The sequence below is a fragment of the Ziziphus jujuba genome, chromosome 3 (assembly GCF_031755915.1).
Source record: "Ziziphus jujuba cultivar Dongzao chromosome 3, ASM3175591v1".
Lineage (NCBI taxonomy): Eukaryota > Viridiplantae > Streptophyta > Magnoliopsida > Rosales > Rhamnaceae > Ziziphus > Ziziphus jujuba.
Genome location: NC_083381.1, coordinates 17,044,144 through 17,063,214, shown reverse-complemented (window position 1 = coordinate 17,063,214; position 19,071 = coordinate 17,044,144).

Sequence of the window (19,071 nt, the reverse complement as noted above, 5' to 3'; positions counted from 1 at the left end):
TCGAAGTACGAGATGCAACCATAAAAATACAGCGGGCATAATTTATAAAATATAACCAAATATTTTCGTAAAATATTTAACCCAATTATGCCCCGAAAAATTAATACTGAAAACCATGTACAATACTACCGAAACATACTATGCTCATGCATAATAAATAAATTAAACCAAAATAAAACCATAAATAACCCACACCACATGAGCATAATTTAAATACCAAATTAAATACCAATTAAATATAATTAATTGCCCAAAATAATTTTTTGAAGGTGGGTCACTCACCTTGAGCACGCAAATCAACTAAGATCCTTCTCGGGATCAACTCCACCACTCGTACGCGCACCTAAACAACCACAGTGCACCAACCAAAAATATTAATATTTTATTCGGGTAATTCCCAAATGGGTACCCGGGGAGCGAACACCAAACGACATCTAAAGGGTTACGAGTTATATACCGAATCGAAGCTCGCGTGATGAGGATCACAGATTCGGTCTTACTTTCTGGTGATCGGACCCGACGGGGTCGGAATCTCGTCGGAAAGCTTTTCGAGTTTCGGCTCCGCAATTCTCCCAAACCGTCGCGAATTGGTGGAAACGGAAGCCAGATTCGGGTTCAGAAGGTCGAACACAACGGACTAGAGCTGGCCGAAAAACTGGGTACTCGCCGGAACAGTACTTTCCGGTGAGCCGCCGCGGTCACCGGCAACCGTCGCCGGCGGCCAGCTCTAGTCCGTTGGTGAAATTTTGCAGATTTGTAGATCGTGAGGAGAGCAACCCAACGGGACCGGCGGTGAGCAAAACGGAGGTCGGACGGCGGAGAAATCACAGTTTGAAGTTTTCCGGCCCCTTGCCGGAAAACGCTCCAATCCCGGCGCATCGGTGGTCCGATGGCCGTGCTTTTTGGTGGGTCGGCCGGACTTGAGGAGAGGATCAAGGGTGTACGGCACGTGTGGCCGGAAAATGGCCTGAAGTGGGTCGATTTGCGGTGGCCGGCGGTGGAGGGGAAAAACTCACCGCCGATCTTCGGACGTCCAATCCGGGCGCGTCCGGCGGCCGTTCGCCGTGAAACTTGGAGGTTTTGCCGAAAATGGGGAGGGCAACCTTGCTGGCCGGTGCGTGCACAGTAACTCGGTCGCAACAGTGGAAAAATTTCGGTGGCCGGCGGATCCTCTCTCTCTCTTTCTCTCTCTTCCCCGAGAATTTTATCAAATAAAAACCCATGTGTGACACTGTTCATGCCACGTGGACCAATCAGAAGCTGACACGTGGCATTTCACTGTTGATCGACCCAAAAACATTAAAATATTACGGTATCCGGTAAGCTTCAAACGTCCATAACTTTTTAACCGGATGTCCGTTTTGAGCGTGCCGCTAGTCTGTGAACTCGTATCGACGAGCACTTCACAACCATGCACGAGTCAAAGCTCATTTCCCCATAAATAAAAAGTCAACTTCGGCATCCCTTGGACAGTTTGGACCGCAACTTGTTTCGTCCATAACTTTCAAACCGTAGCTCCGTTTTCGACGTGCTACCAGTTTACGAACTCGAGGCATCGTGCACTTCGCCACAGTACCCTGGTCAACTCGAAATTCCCATCGAGTCAAAAAGTCAACTTTTGACCCCCTTCGGTCAATGGTCAACGGTCAACCTCGGTCAACGTGCATGGATTCCGGTGCGATTTTGGGACGGGGTGTTACACTGATCATCACAATCCACCCCCACTCCCTTAGCACTCAACGTCCTTGCTGGAACACTTTCAATCAGGTACAGGTTTTGATATCATTTGTAACATCCCATCTCCATTGACAGATCTGTTACTCTTTACTGTTATTGTCTCTAATCTAACCACACACTTGGTATTAGATTTTTTTATTTAAAGCTTTTCACGAGGTCATTTATCCTTAAATTACTCTTGCCTGAGCAGTTTAACTTCCGAATTCTTTCGAACCCTGAAGCCAACCGCTCTGAAAAGACTTTGACATTATGAGAGTGACTATTACTTTATTTGAATCATCTTCTAATCTATATCAGAATGATGTGGGATTGGACACCAGGTAGTTTACAAGTACCCCACATCTGCCCACATTGATTGTGACACGAATGATCAATTATTTAAATGGGTCATGCTAGCACAACAAATCTTGTCCAACAAGATCAAGCCACAATGGAGAAGTCTTTTACATATGTGGAGATAAAATATGCTATTTTTGGTCAATAATATAACATAATATTTTGCTGGGAACATATTTATAACATAAGTGATCAAAATCATTGCTGGTGATTTAAAATTTAAAATTTATTTGGGTACATGATAATTCAAAATTATATATGTATAAGTTTGTGATTTGTCACCCTATCATTATAAGTGAGACCTGCTAATTTTGCATGTGTAATTGTTAATTGATTATTTTATATTTTTTCCTACTTTTTAAAATTTTAAATCTTATATATATATATGTATATATATATATATATATATATTTTTTCTCCTTTGGAAGAAACTCAAATCTAATATGGGGGAAAAAAATACTTATGCTTTTAGGCAATTACATTGTCAGTTAAGTATATATTTGTAGGTTCTCGGCTCAAAGAAATGCCACAGTCGAAGTTGGTACTTTGATGATAATTTTCCCTAAAAAGATAGTGAATGTGTCAAACCTCCTGATTATTTGCCAGAAGGAAATTTTGATGGAGCCAAATTGTAATATCTTTATTATTTGGCAGTATCATTGGGTAAGAGATTTTATATGTCTTACAGGTTGTTGCTACATTTACTGGTTAACGCCATACCAGTGATCATTTTCATGTGTATAAGCTGGTTTAATGTGGCAAAAGATGGGTAAAGGTGGAGAATTTTAAAGGTTAATCTTCTTTTTCAGATATAAACCAATCCATATCGATATTTGCTCGTGAATTTCCAAATTGGGAAGAAAATTTAACATACATCACATTTTTTGAATTTCATTGAAAGATTTCATCCTTGTTGATTTATAGTCTATAACTTTGAAGAAAAAACTATGAAGCCTTGTTTGAAATTGAATGATTACAGTACAGGAGATCTTGATTATTTAGCGTGTTTTTGGATTGTTCCTAACTTTCGGTGATGATGTGAGATATCGCCATGGTTGTTTTTAATTTTTAAATAGAGTTGTTGAATTTCAAACTTTGGATTTCAAAGATTTTGACTTTGGTACCAAATTAAACTACTATTTTTCTGAACTAATAGGAGGTGAATTATCACTTCTTTATTATGTTTTTCTCTAATATTGATTTGTAGGTGTGTTTTACGGCAAAAGAATTTTTCCTTTTTTCAAAAAGCCAAGTGTTTGTGTCAGGACCTGTCCAAAATCCCTTCTTGGAACCCTAGACAAATCCTAATCCCAGGGAGACCCTATCGGACCGTCCTATAGAAAATCCAACAGTATCTCCCTTTAAAGTAAAACATGCCCAAAATTTATCTACACGAAAATGCACTCCTATATGGTACCACCTTATCCTTCCCATCTTACTACAATAATTTCCACAATAGCAGTACTTCGATAACAATTTATATAAAATATTTATACAATGGAAGTAATTTAGTAAATAGACAATCAGAGTATACCATCATTGATTTTCGTCCGCCCACACCACCCACTTAGTGTTGCGAATTTCAAATACATTTCAAATGTCGTTTTACAAATATGTCAATACGTAATATAGAAAAAGGTGTACAAACCAATTACCACACCAACAATAATAATAGTAAACATTTTAATGATAATAATAACTATATTAGTACAATTCATCTGAAGGCTACGTATAACCATACATATTCAAAGGTTATCACATAACCACACCTGCACTGATAGGAGCCGCCCCGGGAATCCTCCCAGGACCTCCCGGGTGATCCCGCCTAGTGAGGTCCCATTGGTCAATCTCTAGAAAATATCCAATGGAACCTCACCTTAAAATGTAGATAATCAAACACCAGCATTAACATTAATACCTCAATATATATATATATATATAAATAAGTCCACAACTGGCCTACTATGCTACAGGCCATAACTACACATATAAGTACCATGGTCTCTATTGAGTCCCATATTTAAAATCAGAGCATTCTAACATTGTCCACAAAGTCTATGAGTACAAATAAGTAATAAATAAGTCCAGAATATAACAATAGGTAAAGAAAAGATAAATACGGCTGCTGTCATGGAAGGAACAAAACGATAAGCTGTGGGTGAGGTAGACTGCTACTAGTTGCCTGGGCCTAAGGGAACGAATTTAAAATAATAAAACGTGAGATAAAGAAATCTCAGTAAGTGGTATAGTACAATAGAAAAATAATGATTTATTTCTGAAAAATCTTTCTCTCAAGACCTCTCATTCCACTTGTTTGAAAAGTTCCTTGTTTAAACATCATTTCACAAAACCCAAACTTGTACCCCAATTAATATCATAAAAACCGATGCTCAAAAGTATGAATGAACGATCATTGTAATATTATGAAATGTCTCAAATCAAGATATAAACATTTGAGCATAAACTATAATAAATACAGTTCCACCAAATAAATATGAAAATGCAAAATTCACCACAATATTTGTAAATCAACAATATATATAAACATATACAATGTACCATACGATGTACCAATCTGCAAACCGTGGGATACACCCACCTCACGACTCTCAGTATATGAACGATGTTGTGGAAATAATAATTAACCGTCGGGACGTACCCAACCTCATGGTCCGTGGCAATAATAAACCGTTGGATGATACCAACCTCACGGCATCGTGGTAATAATAATAAACCGTCGGATAAACCCGATCTCACAGTCCGTGGTAATAATAGATAACCGTTGGATGAAACCAACCTCACGGTACCGTGGTAAACCCAGCGCACTGTAATATAATATTGAACAAACTCTAGTACTATACGGTACATCAATTTAAAATAACCGATATAGTATCCTACCGTATTATAAATCATAATTTAACATTCACGCTTAACCGCTTGTCTAAATATTTGAAAAAAATTCAAATCATGATTTCTTACTAAAATAAAAAAAATACCACAGTGAAATATATTCGCTATAAACCGATTTTAAGCATCTAAAAATTTATAAAATATTTGAACATGCTTAAAATCATATAATTTTTAATATGCTTTCTCAAATCGATTAATTTCCAGAGTGATTTAAAATCTCAATTCAAAATACCAAATTATTTAAATACCACAAGTTCATTCATGAACTCATTAGAATTGCCAAACATTTAAAATATTGACAAAAGTCATATAAAATGATAACACATATATGTAAAAGCAGATCCTCGTGTATCCATAGAATGAACATTCAAATCAAACGATAGGTATAAGTAAAATACTCAAACCATATATATATATATATTATACTATATACCCAAAACCTTTTTAAAACTCATAACCACTCACAGTATTGTAGATGCTCATGCCTGCTCCTCTACAGGATCGCCTCCAGGCTCAACTCGAGTGCCTGTAATATAATAAAATATTCCTCAGGCTCCAAACAACTAAACCAGAGACACTTGTATAACCCAATTGTCTCAAAATAATTTATAGTACTACAAAATTGCATAAATTGGACACCAGGCAGTCCAATTATACAGCATGTCCTTAGGACTCGATACCCAAAATTAGGGATTTTCATCCGAAGCCTAATATTTCAAAATCGAACCACCTAATGGGTCCTAATAATATCCAATTTCACTAATTCAACTCCAATTTTAACTAATTTGACTAATTTTATCTAAACACAGTCCCCAACTTATCCGAAAACTAACTAATTGATCCAAAAATGGAAAAATTATCAAACGACCTCCAAAATTCACAAACGTTATATTGACGGAAAGCCCAAGAGACAAGGAACTCATCAGTATGCTCATCTTGGTCCAAAGTTTCCTTCCGTGGCCGGAAAACACTGTTGAAGCGTCGGCCGAACTTCCCGTTGTTGGATCTTTCAAACGATGAGGAATCTGGACAAAATAACCACGGAAATGAGCTCAGAGGGGTCGAAAATAGTGGAAAATTTGTATGGGTTGGCTTGAAACGGCCAAAAAATGAGAAAATCTGGCGACCCACCTCGCCGGCTGCCGCGGAATTCACCGGCCCGATCTGGGCGCATTCGGCCGCCTGTTGCCGTGAAATTTTACGGCTGAGCTTGCCTTCAAGTGACCTTTCTAGTTGGCTGGTGCGTGTAAGTGGTGGTTGGCCAGAAATGGGCAAAACGGTGGTGACCCGGTTCGACGGTAAACGGGTCGAAACGACCCAGTTTGGACCCACGGGTCTAAAGAGAGAATTTCTCGGGTTTTGAAGAAGAAATGGGTATTTTGGGCTTTGTTTCCTGTTTGACACACTTACCTAGGCTTATATAAAGCCTTGAGTCACTAAAAGATAAAGACTGGGGACTGGCTTGAACATTGATTTAAAACTTATGCTTAAAACTTCTCAGAACCATAACTTTATATTCGTAACTCAGAATTTGGCGTGCCGCCAGTCTATGAACTTGTATCGATGAGATCTACACAATGGTACCTTAGTCAAACCAAACATATTGGCTATTGAAAAAGTTAATTTGAACCCATATATTGTTCACTTGGTCAAACTTGGTCAAACTTAGTCAATTTGGTCAAACTTGTTTAATCATGTATATTTTTTTGGTACGGGTGTTACATGCCCAATGGCTAGCACATAACCACACCTGTAACAGCCCAGTCTACCCACATGCGATATTGTCCGCTTTGGTCCCAACCCGCACGATTTTGTCAAAACGCGTCGCAAGGGAAATGTATCCACACCCTCTTTTAAGGCATGCTTCATTCCCCTTTCCAACCGATGTGGGATCTCATAACGCCTACCCAATGACTATCACATAATCACACCTACCAAGGGCTATCATATAACCACACCTGCCCAGGGCTATCACATAAACACACCTGTCCAATGGCTATCACATAACCACATCTGCCCAAGGGCTATCTTTCTCACCCGTAGGTTGTAATACTTGTTTAAAGTTACTATATGGTAATAACGATGATAAAATTTATTAATAATATTCTCACCTGCTCAAGGGCTATCTTTCTCACCCGTAAGTTGTAATACTTGTTCAAAGTTACCGTATGATAATAATGATGATAAAATTTATTAATAATAATAAGAATATATAATAAAATCAATAGTAAGAAATCAGATCACAATAGACAAAGTAGCATAAGATAAAATATTATCTTAAAATCTGTAACACATAATAAAATGTGCACAATCGTAATGGAGATATATACAATACCATCTAACATACTGTGCGATCCATGATTCCAACTGTCGCCGCTACTCTGCTACCCATACAGTCCGAGGTGGTTGCCTAAATTGGCCATCCAATCGCCTGGATTCGTAAGCAACATATATACGAGGCTAGCTTTACATGGACCACATCGGATCGCCACCCCGTACGGTGTGGTATATAAAACATAGTATAACATGACATACATATGTATATATATATATATATATCTATATTTAAAATACTTGATGCTCATACTATATATCAGTGGCGCCCAAAGGTGCCCAGTGTCCCAAGGCATCGATTGACAGGGGGGTTAAAGAGAGAAAATCGGCATCCAAGCCGCCTTGGCGTTCCAGTAGCGCCGATGCTAAAAACTCAATCCCGACCATAGATGTAACACCCCGTCCCAAAGTACAACGGAAAATTTCCAACTTTGACCGAGGTTGACCGTTGAGCGTTGATTTTGACTTTCACTGTTGACCAAAAGGGCTCAAAAGTTGACTTTTTGTTCCGGTTGGAATTCTAGGTTGACTGAGTTACCGTTACGAAGTACACGTTGGCACGAGTTCGTAGACTAGTAGCATGTTGAAAAAGGAGCTACGGTTTGAAAGTTATGAGCAAAACATGTTGAGGTCTAAACTGGCAAGGGGTGCAGGAGTTGACTTTTTATTCATGCAAAGTTGAGCTTTGACTCATGCATGGTTGTGAAGTGCTCATCGATACGAATCCGTAGACTAGCGGCACATCCAATTTGGACATGTGGTTTGAAAGTTATGGACCTGTAGAGTTTTTCAAATACTGTATTATTTTAATATTATTTTTAACGTGTAACGATGTGCCACGTGTGACTTAATAAATGTGACCATGTGTCACCATGTTGAGATGCCACAAGTCAACCGTGTTTAATATCATATTATTTTATTGTTATTTTATATAATAATATTATTTTTAATATTATTTAATTATTTTTTTGATTTATTTTCTTTTTATTTCTTTTTCTCTTTTCTTTTTTTTCCTTTTCCCCACGTGGGAAAACACCTTTCTCCTCTTTTCTTTTCCTTTCCTTCCCTTCTCCTTCTTCCCCGAGCCCGTCAAGCACTAGCAATGAATTCTCTCTCTCTCTCTCTCTCTCTCTCTCCTTTGACTCTCTCCCCCTCTCTCTTTGACCGACCGTTTTGGCCAGATTTTAGTGGCCGGACGGTGACACGCACCGGCCACAGGTGAATCCCAATTCCCCGCGACCCCAACCTCCAATTTTCCCGGCCAGACACCGCCGGACGTGCCCAGATTGGGCCGGTGAAGTCGGCGGCGGCGGGTTAAGTTTTTTCGGCGATTCTCGCCGTTTCCGAGCCGAAGCTTTCCGGCCAAATTCCGGCCACCGCTGGTCGAATTGAACTCAATAGAGGTCGGTATTGTGATCCTCATCTCACAAGCTTTCCATAGACATATAATTTGTCAATTTTGGTTAACGTTTGTGTTAGACCCCCCGGGTACCGGGTATTATTTACCCGAATAAAATATTAATTTATTTGATTGTGTGTGAATTGTGTTCTAGGAGCATGTGTGTGTCATGGAATTGATCCCATGGTAGATCATGGTTTAATTGCATGTTCCAGGTGAGTGACCCACCTTTAAACCTATTTTGGGGTAATTAATTATATTTAATTGTTGTTAAATTGATATCTGGAAATTATGCTCATGTGGTGGAATTTAAATATAATCGAAAAAAAAATATTATTTTATATATATATATTTTCCCATTGATGCTAAACGGAATTTTGGGTTACTAAGAATTTCCCGATTATTAATTTATTGTGATTTAATTGTATTTATTACACATGAGCAAGTATTTTTAGTAATTCATTGTGTCTGGATTTTATATTATTTTTGGGCATAATTGGTTTGAATATTTTAAGAAAATTATTTGTTTAAATTGGTGGTTTCGAATTTTATAATTATGCCCGTGGTATATTATTTGTTTAACCTTGTGTTACGAGAAAAATTATTTTTACATTGTTATCGATGGCTTCGTACCGGGTATGTTAAAGGAATATGTGGGATGGTGAAATTGAAAACTGGTATATTTCCCACGGTAATTTTTGAAAAATCGGTACGGTAATAATTAATTTAATAATTATTTTAGACGCACTCATACAGTATTGGTGTTCCGGTGTATATGTGGTTAGCGCGCAAGTATTATGTCTCCCGTGAGTTGCCATTGGATCGAGGGTAGGCAAGTCTTATATATTGCGCATCAGCCGCCCCCCTCCTTGGCCGGGATGACGGTTTCAGCAGCGGTACTATCGGGATGCCGAAGTGCCGTATGCAAGTTTCTCTCTTTAATCTCCCGCCAGTCGGTGCTCGGGACGCTGGGTATCGGAGGGCATCACTGGTATATGGTGTGGTGCGTCAAGTATAAGTTTTCGGATAGAAATTTCAAACCCCAAAATGTTCAAAAATTATTTATTATAATTTACTACATTTTATTTATATTTGGGGTATTTATTTATTGTTTATTAAATTAATTGATCCCTTGGTTTTCGGGAAGTACGAATATCGGGTTTTGTGAAAATGTTTTAAAAGGGGAACATTTCCAACGGAGTGAATAGTGAGGGTTTTGAGAGAAAATATTACTTCAATTATTTATTTATTATTTATTTATCTAATTGTTGGTATTAATTAAATTCCTTTATTTGTTATATTATTAATATTAAAGGTGTTCAGTAGATAGGGTCACTCACTAAGATGATTAGCATCTCATGTTTTTAAATTCCGTTCCTTAGGTCCAGGTTGGGAAACGTTGATCGTCCGGGGCGAGCCCAACGTCTCAGTTCGTTGCCGAAAGTGCAAGAAGTATTTCTTCCATTTTTCCTCTCCATCTTGTATTACTTCTTTATCTGTCATTGTATAAATTCCATATTCATTTGTATAATGCTCTGTATACTGTATTGGACATGTAGTTATTATTTATGCACTGATTTACTGTTCTTTGAAGTGCTGTACATTTGTGGAATCAATTTATAGTAACGTGGGAGGAATAAGGGGATGTTTATAGAAGTGTGTTTTCAGTATAGGGAATTTGTGGTAAGTCCTACCCTTAGGGGAGGTGCTGCCGAATTTTCCGTTGGAAGGTTCGATGGTATTTCTTTGGGATCAGGGCTTGTCTAGGGTTTTGGGAAGGAATTCTGTACGGGTCCTAACAATAGAAGGGGGCGACTATGGCCAATATCAAACTTCTCTACCCTCGATCTGATGGCAACTACAGAAGAGTACAAACCTGCGCACTCATCACACTCCACCAGCGTGCTAATCACATCCATAACTACAGAACACCAGTACTATATGGTGCATCGAAAATCAATAAAATTTATAATATTATAAAATTTGAATTTTGAGAAAATATAATCAAATCGTACACCTTTATCAGTTTCATAAAATTTCATGCTCTCTTGTAATCCATCATCAAATACATCAGATTAAATATTTCAATGAATTAATAATAAAAGATGCATAAAAATTCATATGGAATTTAAATCACATAATGCAGCATTTACATAATAAAATCTCAACATTTAAATCAACAATATATTTAAGAAATATTAAACCATAATCTCATAAAATTAATCTCTTCCACAACAATTCAATTTCATAAATAATTAAATAATTAAACACACACACACACACACACACACACACACACACACACATATATATATATATATATATATATATATTATCCTAATAATTTAATATAATTAATTCCTCAACCTACAAACCAATTCATACTAAATATCGTTCCAACCACATTTATTCAATTCAGCACAATTTGACATCTTCAATATAAATAATAATTATTTAAATATTAAACAGACATTTTTCAGAATATCTTATTAAAATAATAATATTTTATTCAAAAATGTTCTCTTTCAAAATACTCTACCATAATTTGCAAATGATATACCAATAGAAAGCTAAAGAGACGAGAAATACGTTGCCAACTTCCGTTGGGCTCAAATTGACCCGCAGTGACCGGAAAATGGACGGAAAGTTTCAGTCAAAGTTCAACTGCTCATATCTCTCAAACAATAAGGAATTGAGTTGAATGGATCTCAAAATTGAGCTTAGAGGGTCCGAAAATAGTAGAAAGGAGTATCAATTTGGTCGAGTGATGGCCGGATCGCCGGAAAACCAACTTGCCGTCACCGACGATGGAGGCCCGATTCGGATGCGTCTAGCGACGTTCGGCCTTGTCCTTCCGGTTACCGGCCGGGTTTTCCACCGGCTTTCTACCTATCTGGCACGTGTGGCCGTCCAACGGTCGGAAAAGATGCAGCAAGGAGAGATCGATGGGAGGGAGAGAGGAAGAAGAAAGAAGAAGAGGGGGCCCCGTGGGGGGGAGGGGGGTGTATTTTTTCCCACATGAAGAAAGAAAGAAAATAAATAAATAAAATAAATAATATAATAATATAATATTTACTTGTGGCTGACACGTGGAACTTTTATAATGCTACAAATGGTGCATCCTTTTGGGTGACAAGTGGCACACTGTTCACATGTTTACAAAATAATATTAAAATAATACGGTAATCGAAAAACTTTGCAGGTCCATAACTTTTTAATAAAATGTCCAAATTAGACATGCCACTAATTTATGAACTCGCCTCGACAAATACTTCACAACCATACATAAATCAAATCTCAATTTTATAAGAATAAAAAGTCAACTCTGACACCCTCGGACAGTTCGGACCTCAACTTAGTTTACTCATAACTTTCAAACTGTAGCTCCATTTTTTACGTGCTACTAGTCTACGGACTCGAGTCGATACGTACTTTGCAATAGTGTCTTGGTCAACCTAAAATACTTACCGAGTCAAAAAGTCCAAAATTTGACTCTTCTCGGTCAACGACGGTCAAACCTGGTCAATCTTGGTTAACATAAGAAAATTCCAACTTACTTCGGGACGGGATGTTACAATTTGATTATAAATAACTTAAAAAGGAAAAAAGTCCACAACAAGCATATACATATGGATAAACTGATACCTAAGCCTTTATATATTTGCCATGAAAAGTTAGGAAAAAAAGCAAAAAAAGGTTCGAGACTAGAAATAATATTTTTTTCAAATAACTACAAATAATAATTTTTTTGAAAAAACTAAAAATAATAATTAAAAAAAAATTATAAACATATGTGTGGTCAAATGTTTACATTTGTTTCCATATATGAATATTATCATATTCCTCATGATATAAACAAGAGGAGAGACCATTCTTTGTAATTTGTATTATGAATAACGCTAGAGATCCACTCAAAAAAAAAAAAAAAAAATTGTTAGAGGAATCAACTAATCTAATAAAATAATTTCTTTTAAAAAAAAAATCTTCCAAAATAATTACAAAATGATAAGTATTATTATACCATTTAAAGGGTTCACTTATTTTTATATACGAATATCACTAAAACCTGATTAAAAATAGGGCAAACTCTGGAGTATATTTATATATCATTATATATATATATATATATAAATGATCTTCTCTTGTTTTATCTGGCTCAAAGTTCCCTCAAAATTGTTCTCGATTTTTTTTTTCCCCTCCAAAGTTACCAACAATGGAAGCTCAGAGCTTCCAACTAAAATTTTCGAATTAATCCTCAAAAAGCTTGGTCGGCTCGAATTGTTCCGGTCAAAAGCTGTTCCTTCATCATGGTCTAAGCTGCAAAGTCCTATATTTCAATCTCCGTATTCTCAATCTCCATGGCTCATGATTGACAAAACCCTCTTCTTCAATTTCGCAGATCAAAAGGCTTATAATTTTAAAAACGTGTATGAAGGGATTTAGGAACCTTGGTTCCTTCAATCCTCATATGGTTGGCCGATAATTTTCCATGGAATAGGCAAAGCCAATTTATGTCTTGTCAATCCATTTTCAGGATCAAAAATTGAACTCCCACCGACCAAGTTTCATATGAATGACATAGATCATTCCGTTGCCAAAATCAATCTTTTTGTCCTATCCATCTTGAAATTTTGATGGAGCCGAATTACACTATATTTTCGATCTGGCAGAATCATTGGGTGAGATTTTTTTGTATCTCTTACAGGTTGTTGCTACAAATACTGGTACACGCCGCCCTATTAGCAATCACTTTTATGTGTATAAGCTGGATTATTGGGGCAAAAGATGGGTAAAGATGGAGAATTTGAAGGGTCAAGCTCTTTTTTCAGATGTAAATCCATATGAATATCTTCTTGTGAATTTCCGGAATAGGATGAAAATTCTATGTACATCACATTTTCGGATTCGATTGAAAGATTTTATCCTTGTAGGTATCGATTCAGTTCTGGGTTTTGATTCAGTTGTGGGTTGTTTCACTCTGATATGGGTCCTGGAATGGTGGGATGAATTAGAGAACTTGTAGTAGTACTATATTTTCTTTGATAATTTAGATATTGCTCTGTTGGAGTTGCTTTTTTTGCTTGTTTATTTGTTTATTTATTTTGATGATTGCCATAATGCCATTGTCAATCACAGTTCTTATTGATTAATTGTTTAAATAAGTATAATAATTATAAAAGAAATTTAAATTATAGGTCAAAGGGTGTTTTATTTTTTTGAACATAATCTACCTCCTACTCCTGTACTCTAATATGCGTTAACTCTTCTGAATTTTATTGAAAATAAGCAAAACAATTATAAAAGAATTTCTTAAAATTTTATTGGTTAAAGCCGGTTTTATTTATTTCAAAATAATATACATCCTTCTCTTTGTAATCTAAATTGGTTGACATTAACTTTTATGTATTGAAAAAAAAAAAAAAAAAAAAAAACAACAACAACAACCGTGCCCATAACTTGTGCGCAAAAATTTTGGTAATAATATTATTTTTTTAAAAAAAAAATCACCCAAGACAATCATACTGCTCCACGGCAGCAGCTTCAGGGGATTTAGCCAAGAGAACTATAAAATTCAAATTTTAGGCAAGTAGATAACAAGCTAGTCTCTAATATTTTCACTATGAGATAAATTACTATAACCCGATTAATAAAATAAAATAAAAATGTATATATAGACAATTAAAGAAATTTTCAGATAAGGTCTGTGTCCTTCCAAAGTTTAATTAGCAAACTTACTACCAGCAATACATGAGTCACAACAATGTCTACCAGTTGTACTTAAAACAATGTTTACATTTTTTTTTTCATCACAATTTATTATTATTAATTTTTTCTTAAAAAAGCTGAAAATATTAGAAGTATTCTTTCATCACAATTTATTATTATTAATTTTTTCTTAAAAAAGCTGAAAATGTTATAAGTGACTTTTTTTTTTTTCTTTCAACTTCTTCCTCTACATTTATTATTATTATTGTTGTTGTTGTGACTTACATGTATGGTAGAGATATTGGGCTTGTAGTTTCGGACTAATGGATCATTTAAATCCATCCAGTCCGTTATCCAATAGAAAGCCCCAGCTTTATTATTTCTTTATATGAATTCCCTCATTTTATTTTTTTATTATTAATTTTTTTATAAAAGAAATTATTTCACTAATTCAACTCGAATATTTATACTAAAATAACATAAAAAATAAGAAAATAGACCCTAACTTTTCAATCACTTTGCAGCACATCCGAGATGTAGCTAGTTATTGATCATAAAGATGTATTTTTGATATATACACGGCTTGTTTTTGGCTTTACCTAATTACTTATTGTTTTTTTTCTTAGCGCAATCAAGATGTACCTATTTGAATGATTGAATGTATATATAAATACTTCCATCAATATGTGAATAAAATTTTTGAGCCTTTTATAGCCATACCAGTGTACTATTCTAAGTTTTACAAAACTCAAGCTTCAAGAAACAATTAATGGCGGTGGTCCACTCTGAAGAACCAATTAATTGGTTCGATCTTCCAGCCAATCTCCTTCAATCAATCTTCAAAAAACTCGATTATCATATTTCATCTGCTTGAAAGGAGTTTCTTCTTCATGGTACAAGACCTTAAAGATTCTGTTTTCACCTGCCTCTTTGGGTTGCCTTGTTTCCATAGACCTGTGTAATAGCATTAATTAGTAACAATTGAAATTAATTACTTAAATCTTGTTTATGTAGATTCACATATTTTCCAACAAAACTTCTTAAAAAAGATTAGGATTTTCCTAATTTTATTTACTTATTTATTTTTTCGCTCTCTCTACAAAGTTGAAACTCAAAGCTTCCTATATCACAAAAGCAATGACCGAAATATCGGAACCACAAATTGGAATCAAAGCTTCAAGCCTTCAAACGGAACTTCTCCAATTAATCCTCCATAAACTTCCTTTGGTCGACATCCTCCGCTTCAAAGCAGTTTCTTCCTCCTCGTTTTCGAAGAGAAAAAGGTTTACAAACTCAAGAACCTATTCGAAGCCGTTGATCATGAATTTTTATGCTTTGGATCTTCGTATGCATGGACGGTTGATACTCCATAAAAATTCTAATTTATTTCTTCTTAATCCTTTATCAAAAGCTAAAGTTGAACTTCCATTCTTCAGGGTAAATGTTAATTAAAGTCCAAAATGGTTTGGAATGTTGTATGGACAAGAGAAATTATTAGAGCATCTCCAATGTTTGTTTCTATTGGAGTTTATGTGGCATTGATTTTGAAAGTGTTCATGCTTATATATCATTCTCTTTATTTAATAGATAATGTTTTAGACAATTGTTCTTCAATGAGTTCTATTTGAAATATCTAGAATGCTCTATTATTGAATTGTGGATATGTTGATCCGTCAAATGTTCATTTACTAATTATTATTTTGTGCCTTATTCCTTTATTATTATTATTATTTTTAGATCGCTATAATCTTATAGAGAAGTTGTGTAGTAATGGGGAGAAATAAGACGGTTGAACCTTTAGCTTATGTTTTTTTTTATAGGGATTTCTGGGATAAATCCAATTCCAAGAAAAATGTTGTCGGATTTACAATAGACTTTTCGGTGTGGTTTCTGAAATCAGGGCTAGCCTAAGGTTTTAGTAGGGAATCTAGGAAAGTCCTGATAAGATTCCTACCTAAACACATTTAGGAGGCTAAAGAGTAGTGAAGAATTTTTTTCCCCTTCACCCACTAACTTGTGGTCTCTTAAAATGCTAAGAACCATATGATAGTACCTAGTATATAATATGGTATACATGGTTGTAGATACACATGGGGGTTTAAGATTTAAAATGGTGGATTAAATGTTTAACATACGGTCTTAATGCTTGATTAAATTTGTGGAAATTGTATTGATCGTTACAATTAATTATTGTTGATTTATTCGATGGACAATTTTATTTGTTTAATTAGACTTTTTGGGGTAACAAATATGCATTTTATGAAGTGGTTTAAAAGGGAAGCTTTTTAAAGAGGGGATGAGATGTCTTGAGAGAAAGCGTTTGGTTCAAAACCTATATATAATGACCAAAATTAGTTGTCTAAATATGGGTTTTTTAATCACACGCATTAATTTATTAAGTAAGGAGGGCTCAATTGGTAAATCACGTACATTTACATATAAAAATTTTGAATTCAATACACCAAAATAGAAAAATTATTATAAATGTGTGGGGTGTCTTATTGTAAATGTCCCAAAAAAAAAAAAAAAATCACACTGATAAATTTGCCAATCCAATCCATCATGCAGTCTACTTGTTTGCTTTATTTTCCCGTCCTCCGGGTCTGTTTGCGTTTAATTTGAAGTAAATGATAATTGATGGCTAGTCTTTGAGATAGACGCATGGGTAATTCTCACACCGGATAACTCGTTAAGCGAGTCGGCATCTACTATTTTGGCTTCTATACTGATGTAGGTCCCAATATTTATTTGGATATGAAATTGTTATCGATTTTTATTTTTATTTAATTTTTGCATGATTGATAATTTTGATCTTTTCCGGAGGGCATGTGTCATCAATCGTGTATCCGTTCCAACTGAAGAATTAAGCTGAATGGAAGATTTCAACCAAGATTCTTTTCTTTTCTTTTTTTTTTTTTTCAATGAAAGAATTAAGCTGACTTTGTCACTTGATTACGGCTAGATGATATAAATTTCGATCGAGCAATTTTTATACCATTGATTTTAAAAATAAATAAATAAATTCCATGATAACACCCTGCATTTTGAGAAGAGTGCTTAAAATGGTTTTAGCATTTTTTATTTTTTTTTTAATCAATGTAACTTTTCTATACTTTGTTAAAATGTCAAATAGGTTCTCCATTATGGATCGCTTTCTTCTGTCTCTACATCCCTGTCTAATATTAATATAATGATATATCATTCAAAAACATTAGCAAACAAACTAAAATAAACTAAGAAAAAAATAAAAAATAAAAAATGAAATAGCTTTTTTTCATATGAGCTAGGAATATTTTATTGCTGGCTACATAATTAGGACATAAGATCTTCTTCCCTTTATTATATAGATAGTTATGTAAGGCTCAATTTTTATTTATTTATTTATTTTGGGTGGGGGGCGGTTGGTGGTCAAAGTCCACTTTGATATGTAATTTTCTTTTTTCTTTTTTCTTTTTTTTTTTTCCTCCTTTGGGGAAGCTAAGGCAAATTTGGTATAATATGTCATTAATCATACTCTCAAGTGAAGAATTATAATTAATCATACTGAAGCATGCACTCTACATGTTTATTATTTTTTTAAAATTATTTGGACTTGTAAATGTAACATGTTTTACTTATACAGCTTTAATTAATGTGGATGCGTCAGTCTGTATACTGTCAACATAAAAACAAACAAAATCAAGATAATATATATTTTATTGTAAATTAAATTAGAAAAATAATATTATACAAGTATAATTGCTTATACATGTATATGGTTTTGTTACAGAAGACAGCAAATGGTTTTGTGACAGAAGACAGCAAATGGTTCATGTGCAACAGTTTAACTAATAGGACGTCCAAAGAGATCAGAGTACTGTTTGGACCGGAATTTCTACGCCAGAAAGTCCAAATTCACTTCTAGGCCGTTAAACCATCACTATAAGCAATATACAAGCTAGGTCGTTAGCGTCCTGAATTTAAGATTCTCATCAATCCAACAATACTACAAATTTAATATAGGAAAAATAAACTTTAATAGTAACCAATTACAGATTATCACTCAGCATGTTAGCAGCACCAATAATAGCAAATAACACTTTTGCAGGAAGACCAAATATACAAGCTCATTTTTATTATGATAGGACAGAGAAGTTGCATACTTGCATTTAGTATACAGTTTGTGTTGCAATCTTTGTAACATGATAAATGTGGAATTCCATAAAGTAGTTTACTTCGTAATAAATATGAGCCGGTTGGAATTAAAATCATGGATTAATTAAAAAAATAAAATGAAAAAGTTCCACATATTCCTGCAAAAACACTTGTTGATTATTATAAGCTTTCTGTGTGTTTGAATTCCTTTAGACAATTCACTTAACAGTGCCATACACAAATTTTAAATAGCTTTACAAGCAGACAATGCAGGCCCAACAAGCTCTTGAACCACTTATCACTTATGTTAAACAGAATACTTAACAATGTTCTTGTTGTAAGGTTCTAACTGCTCTGCTTACTGTCCCCGCAAGACTCCTTTTGTCTACTTAATTTAGAATTTTATTTTATTTTTATTTGGTTGCCTTTGAAAAGTCATCATAGAGAAAGTAATTGATGGAAACTTATTATTTCCTGAAGACTCTTCCTGCATTTGTCTTGCACTATGTTCAACA